The sequence below is a fragment of the Littorina saxatilis genome, linkage group LG2 (assembly GCF_037325665.1).
Source record: "Littorina saxatilis isolate snail1 linkage group LG2, US_GU_Lsax_2.0, whole genome shotgun sequence".
Taxonomy (NCBI): Eukaryota; Metazoa; Mollusca; class Gastropoda; order Littorinimorpha; family Littorinidae; genus Littorina; species Littorina saxatilis.
The window spans coordinates 33728852-33736351 of NC_090246.1; positions in this window are offsets into that span (position 1 = coordinate 33728852).

Consider the following 7500-nt stretch of genomic DNA (forward strand, 5'->3'; position numbering starts at 1 on the left):
TGTGTGTCGGTCTGTGTGTCTGTCGATATGCCTGACTGTTTGACTATATACTTTGTTTTCGTGTCCGTGAACTGGCTTGTACTTTCGTCTTGCTTATGTTTTGTGTGTGGATTAAACGGATCTGAATGGTAAACATCTGCAGGTTATATAAAATATGCCCGCGCACGCATATGCGGACGCACACTCACACACACACACGCACATGAGCGCGCACGCATTCGAACGCACACACACACACACACACACACACACACACACGCAAACTTAAAAAAAACACAGCTTCCATTCTTCCCCTTCCATTCCTATATATCTGCAGCTTTGATGCCAAGACACTGCACCGCGCCTGCAAGAGAATGGCCACTTTGGGACTGGAAATACTGAAACTTCTTCGTGGCATGTTTGCTCAGGCTAAGTAAGTTGTGTTTGACGTTGTCGTCGTCGTCGTTGTCGGAGTATTAGTGGTCGTCGTCACCTTTGTCGTCAAGTCGAATCAAAGTTAAAGAAAGGTTAATACCGCTAACATGAGAAAGTATAGTAGTAGTGTGCATAACGCAGCAATAACATCGCTAAAACATTATAAGCATTATGCAAACATGAAAACAGACACAAATTTAAATAAACTAAACTTAAAGCAAGCTACAGTAAGTGACATACCCAGAAAGTGAACTTGCGATCGTGTTAACTTTGACAAGACAAGATTGTGTTATGTCCATTCCAAACGAATGATGAACAAGTCGCGTAAGGCGAAATTACTACATTTAGTCAAGCTGTCGAACCCACAGAATAAAACTGAACGCACTGCATTGTTTTCACCAAGACAAAACAGCTTCGTCATTCCCTGCGGCAAGGAAGTGCAAGAATAGCGTATTGCTGTAAGCAGGAAAGCGCGCTTTTCAGTATTCTTTTTAACTTTCTAAGCTGTTTTTTAATACAAACAACTTATATCTATACGTTTTTGGAATGAGGAAATGATAAAGAAATAGATGAAATCATTTGAGGATCAATTTCTTGAATTATAATCGTAGTACTAATTTACCTATTTTCGTTAATTGTAATCACATTTTAAGAGTAAACATAACATATGTATATATTTTTAGATTCAAAATTTGATGAAGAATACTATGCAATCAATTTTAAATCTGTTTGCGAAAAATCGATTTTTATGACAACTTTAATGAGCAAACTCATTAATTAATTTTCAAACCTGAAATGCAATACCAAATTTTAAGTCCGGGCTTCGTCGAAAATAACATGACCAAAATTGTAACCAATTTGGTTGAAAAATGAGAGAGTGACAGTGCCGCCTCAACTTTCACAAAAAGCCGGATATGACGTCATCAAAGACATTTATCAAAAAAAGGAAAACAACATCTAGAGATATCATACTCAGGAACTCTCATGTAAAGTTTCATGAAGATCGGTCTAGTAGTTTCTCTGAATCGCTTTACACACACACACACACACACATACACACACACACACACACATAGGCTTACACATATATACGCCATACACCACACCCTCGTCTCGATTCCCCCTCTATGTTAAAACATTTAGTCAAAACTTGACTAAATGTAAAAAGTGGTACTTGAATGCGCTTAATTTGATTATGAATCAATAGGTATGTACGCCAACAAACAAACAAATAAACAAACTATAACCAACTTACCAACAAATGGAATTAAAAGCAACACAGACCCTTACTAACCAAGTCAAAGACATTACAGCTGATGCAGACTGCTGTCACTTGCTTTGAAGACCTCGTAAATGAATACATTGTATTACCTAAGATAAGAGGCCATCAGATCGCCTCCCGTAAACTATCACCGACACTGTCAGGCTTTTACACACAGTACAAACACCCTTTCATTTAAACACTCACGGCTTGAGAACATCCTGGGTGCCCTCCGTAAAGAGCGAGAAATTTTCAAAGAATTTATTTTTGGGTGGTTTATCTTACCCCTGAGCCATCGTGAACCCGTGTGATCCAGTTTCCTTTTTTTTAAAACAATTTAGTCGTCAGTATGTGATTCCAATGCGACTCGCTGTAAGCTTATCTGCAAGAGCACGTTGTTGTGTACCTCTGAATCTAAAACGCAACAAACGGCTGCAAGTCACACGGACTAGAGCGGTGGAGATGATGGTTCAGAGGAACTGGCGCTAGGCAGAACCGTCGTCTGCTACGAGAAAGACGTTTTGTGTGACACGTTTCCGGTCTCTTTCTTTTTCAAACTTTCAAAACTTTGAATTGTACTGAACTTGTCTTGATGAAAAAAAGAATTCTTTTATGATTTAAGAATGTTTGTGTAACAAGTTGTCAATTTATCATTTATATTTTAAAAGTTAGGTCTAGCATCAAAACGAGGCGCCTGAAAGTCCGTTCGGATAGTCCACGAAAATAAATTCTTTGAAAATGTCTCACTCTCGACAGAAAGCAGCCAGGATGTTCCCCTTCGGCGAGCGTTCATCAAATGGAAGTATGCTTGCACTGTATGTAGAGACTCGGGGAGCTCTTCTTCTTCTTCTTCTTTCTTGGTATGGACTGGGTTCATCCGAACGTCTGTAGTCCAGCGGCGGAGTACTGAGTAATTGGTTACTGGTGGTGGGTGACCCAATAACTCCGAGAAGATGGTTAAAAGTATAAAACTATTTACACGAAGAGCTGCAGGGTTACTGTGTCAGCGAGGCAAGTCCGTGGGTACGACCCAGACCAGTTTGGAAGGACTCCAGTGAAGGAGCAACTGTGGTCTTAGGGTCGAGCTTGTTCCACTGACGCAGTGTTCGGGGGAAAAAGGAGTTGAAGAGAACAGGATGGGATGCCCTCTCCTGGAACAGCCTCTGGGCTCCTCTGGTGCGGCTGTCGCCAGAGGTGTAGAACTCGGCCTTGTTGATGTCGACTATGCCGTTGTTGATCTTGTAGAGCATAGTGAGGCGGTTGGCGAGTCTTCTGTCGGCGAGTGGTTCCCATTGGAGGGTCTTCAGCATGCTGGTCACACAGCCTGGGGTCCGATCGCTGTAGTTGTTGTGGACGTAACGGGCTGCTCTGCGTTGGACTTTTTCAAGCTCCGTGACGTCTTTCTGAGAGATCGGGTCCCAGACTGGTGAGGCGTAGTCAAGGACCGGTCTGACCATGGCCTTGTACGTAGCAGCTCTGACGGTGGTGGTGCACTCCCGGAAGTTCCGCCGCAAGAAGCCCACAGTTCTGTTGCCCTTGTTGACAGTCGCTTGCACATGGCTGCTCCAGGACAGGTCATCGGAGATTAAGACCCCTAGGTACTTGCTGGATGGTGTTGTTTCCAGAGTCTGTCCATGGAGGCTGTAGGAAGTTGGCAGGATGGGCTTCTTCTTGTTCGGGGCAATGCGGATGACGGTGCACTTGCTGGGGTTGAACTCCATCTGCCATGTTGATTCCCACTGTTCGAGGCTGGATAGGTTCTGTTGGAGCTGCAGACTGTCCGCTGGAGAGGATATACGTTTGAAGAGTAGGGAGTCGTCTGCAAAGAGTTTGACGCTGCTGAACTGAACGGATTCAGGGAGGTCGTTGATGAAGGCTAAAAACAGGAGAGGACCCAGGACGGTCCCCTGCGGAACTCCGGACTGCACTCCGACTGGAGACGATAGGACGCCCTCCAAGGCCACCTGCTGTTGACGCTGACTGAGGAAGGCAGAGATCCACTTGAGGGTGTCGTTTCTCACTCCGTAGTAAGCCAGTTTCGTGAGCAGGCGGGCGTGGGGCACCTTGTCGAAGGCTTTGGAGAAGTCCAACAGGATGGCGTCGACCTGGGCTCCCTCTGCTAGCTGCCGGGCAATTTCATGGACTGTGACGATGAGCTGGGTTTCGCATGAGCGTTTACGCCGAAAGCCATGTTGACAGTTGGTAAGGATGGCATGGTGGTCAAAGTGCTTCATGATGGAGCTGTGCACCACGTGCTCGAGTATCTTGCAGGTGATGGAGATGAGCGAGACAGGGCGGTAGTTGGCTGCAAGGTGTCGTTCCCCTTTCTTGAAGATAGGCACCACCCAGGCCTGGCGCCAGTCAAGCGGGACCTCCCCAGTATCCAACGAGAGCTGGAACAGTCGAACAAGGATGGGCGCCAGTTGGTCAGCAGCCATCTTCAAGATGAAGGCTGGGATGGAGTCTGGTCCAGTTGCCTTGTCCGTCTTCAGGTTCCTCAGGAGCTTGCGGACACCACCTTCGTCAATGTGGATATCATCCATCGCCGGGAAAGGGCTGTCGCCCATACTGGGGATGCGAGATGTGTCCTCAGTGATGGTTTACGGGAGGCTTACTGTGCCTTTAAGATTCTGCGTTACAAATAATGCTACCGCGCAAGAGGACTGCCTTCGCTTCGAAAAAGCAGGTGTTTAAAAAGTGTAGTTAAATGTCGTAAAATAAGAAAGAAAGAGCACTCTTTGTGGGTCATTGAATCAACTGAGCTCTTTGCCTTGTTTGTGTACCTGATGTTACTAGGTGGCGGCGTCATATAGGGCGCTGGCCGTGGTGCCACCATTTGTTGCCTCTGGGCTACTTTCTGTTTCCAACACCGGCTGTTCTGAAGCGCGTTCACTCACTTTGATTTAATTAATTACCGTACTTGTGGTGCGTTTTTGAGATCATGCCGTGTCAAATTCGCCAGAAACTCCCCTACACAGTCAAATCGATAGTATCCCTTTAAACCAACGAGCATATGAGCAGGCAAACAAACATATGTCCGACCTATTTCCTAGAAGTTGCAGGCAGGTTGCAGAAAACCTCTCTTATGTTATAACTAATAGGATTTGGAAACATTTTGTTAACATTGTGTGCGTATTCTGTCTGTGTTGTAGGTCTAAGTCGAGGCAAGCAAGTGCCCTTCGTCAACAGCAAGATTTCAACTTTAACGTGGAAATTTTACAGGGTAAGGGTATCATATAGTGATATGAATTGTGATTATTTTCCGACTAATTGAAGGAGAGAAATTTTTAAATAACATAATCATCTTTAGTATAATCTATATACGGTCACTGATGTTGCACAACACAAATAGCAGATTCTGAGAAAGAATAAATCTACATTATATCATGATTATCTTTGGTATAACACATAGAAGCCACCACATGGTCCATTCCTTAACGTGGTGTGGTGGTTTGCGTGTCTCGTTGACCCTAAGAGCTATGCCAGCGGGAGTGTAAACTCCTGGGAGGGCTTCCCAAGCTGGACAGGTCGAAAGGTAGAGGCCAGACTAATATGGACCAACCTTGTGCTCACAGGGCAGGTCCTTGGGCCATGAGCTAAGGGTGAGGTAACCCTGACAGAAACCTCGAGTGCTGAAGACGTATGTGTTGGGCCGCACGGCGCACTCCAACAAACCACAACACTACGCATCAACTGTCATTATGACACTTGGAGACAGAATTGACAGTAATGGTGCTCGCCCTGTGATGATCCACCAGGCAGGTGCAGCGCCGGGCTCCGCGCCTCGAAGGAGTCCACCCTCAGCTACTGGAGGTCCCTTCATCTCGTCTTGTGGAGCCAGGGGACGAGAAAGGAAAGCGACTGGCCGGAAAAACAGCAGAGCCAAGGACAACCCCACTATTAACATCATGCATTGGAATGCAGAGGGGGTATCCAATAAGAAGGAAGAATTAGAGCACTTCCTCTATGAAAACAGCATCAACATCTGCTGCATTCAGGAAACACACCTGCAAGAAGGGAAGCCCTTTAAGATCCGAGGGTACCAGGTGTTCAGGAGTGACCGACAAGGGAGGAAGAAAGGAGGAGTGATGACTCTGGTCAGGAACAACATAAATGCCAGTGAAACCAACAGATACATGGAAGACGCAGAGTACATAGAAGTCAAGATAACGACCAATGACAGCAAGATGAACATCGTCAACTACTACTGCCCCAACGACAAGATGCTGTCGCTTGACACAATCCAGGTCCCTGACAGCGGCTTCCTCATCACTGGAGATTTTAACAGCGAGTCCCAGAGTTGGGGATATAAAACACTAGACAGGCGAGGAGAAGACATTGAATCTTGGCAGGACGACAACCACCTGATCCTTGTCAACGACCCCACAGATCCATCTACCTTCTACTCGCGCCGCTGGCACTCAACAACAACACCAGACCTGGAATTGTGCACGGATGACATCCACAAAAACATCTCAAGAAAAGTGGATGAACAGCTGGGTGGAAGCGACCATCGCCCAGTTCTCCTTACCATCAGTAGAGACTCAGCATCTGAGCATCCACAACACCCGAGATGGAACTACAAAAAGGCAAAGTGGGGACTGTTCAACATACGAACAAATGAGCTGACCAGAGCCATAGAAACAGAGGGGAGAAACATCAACAACGTGATAAAGGAGTTCAATGCTAGCATAATCCAGACAGCCAAGGACAGCATCCCACGTGGAGTGAGGAAGGACTACATCCCATACTGGTCCGATAAGCTGCAGAAGACGCACGATGCACTTACAAGAATGAGAGAAGAGGCAGAGACGAACCCTAGCCAGGAGAACAACATCAAACTCCAAGAAAGCAAAGCAAAACATCTGAAGACAAAGCTAGAGTGCAAGAGAAGAGGCTGGAGAGAAAAGACGGCAGGGCTGAATATGGAAAAAGACACAACAAAGCTCTGGAAACTTACAAGAGCACTGAATGAAGAGGGCAACAAGGGACAGAAGATCACCCTGGAGGAGGAAGGAAGAACACTCACTGGAAAAGCCGCTGCCAATGCTTTCGCCCAAGCATATCAGGGAGAAAGCGACACCACCATACCCCTGCCTCTACAAAAGGAAGTCAGAACAGAAATTAGAGAAAGAACAGAAAGAAACGTACAGGATGCCATGCAACAAAACATCACCATGGCCGAGATGAAGAATGCCATCAAGAAGCTCAAAAAGAAGAAGTCTCCAGGTCCAGACAACATTACGAATGAGATGTTGCAACACATAGGCAACTCGGCCCTCCAGAAACTACTGGGCATCTTCAACCTCAGCTGGAGACAGGGACAGGTACCTCAGTGCTGGAAGGAAGCCAGGATGACCCCAGTTTTAAAGAAAGGGAAAAACAAGACCAAAGCCCTGAGCTACCGACCCATCAGCCTGACAAGCTGCTTATGCAAAACCATGGAGCGCATTGTCAACCAGCGCCTGCAGCTGTACCTGGAATCAGAAAGCATCATCGTCCCAGAACAAGCCGGCTTCCGACAGCACAGAAGTACGGAGGACCAGACAACACACCTTATATTTAGCCAGGTCATAGAGGATGCTTACCAGGCCCAGAAGGTCACCCTGGCCACTTTCATTGACCTGCAGAAGGCCTTCGACAAGGTCTGGAAAGATGGACTCCTTGTGAAGCTCCTACGTTCCGGCGTCAAAGGCAACATGTACCAGTGGACCAAGTCGTACCTGCACAACCGAAAGGCCAGAGTGCTGGTGGACGGTCACTGTGGCCGAAAGGTGCTACTACGCCAAGGAGTTCCACAGGAGTACTCTCCCCCACGCTATTCA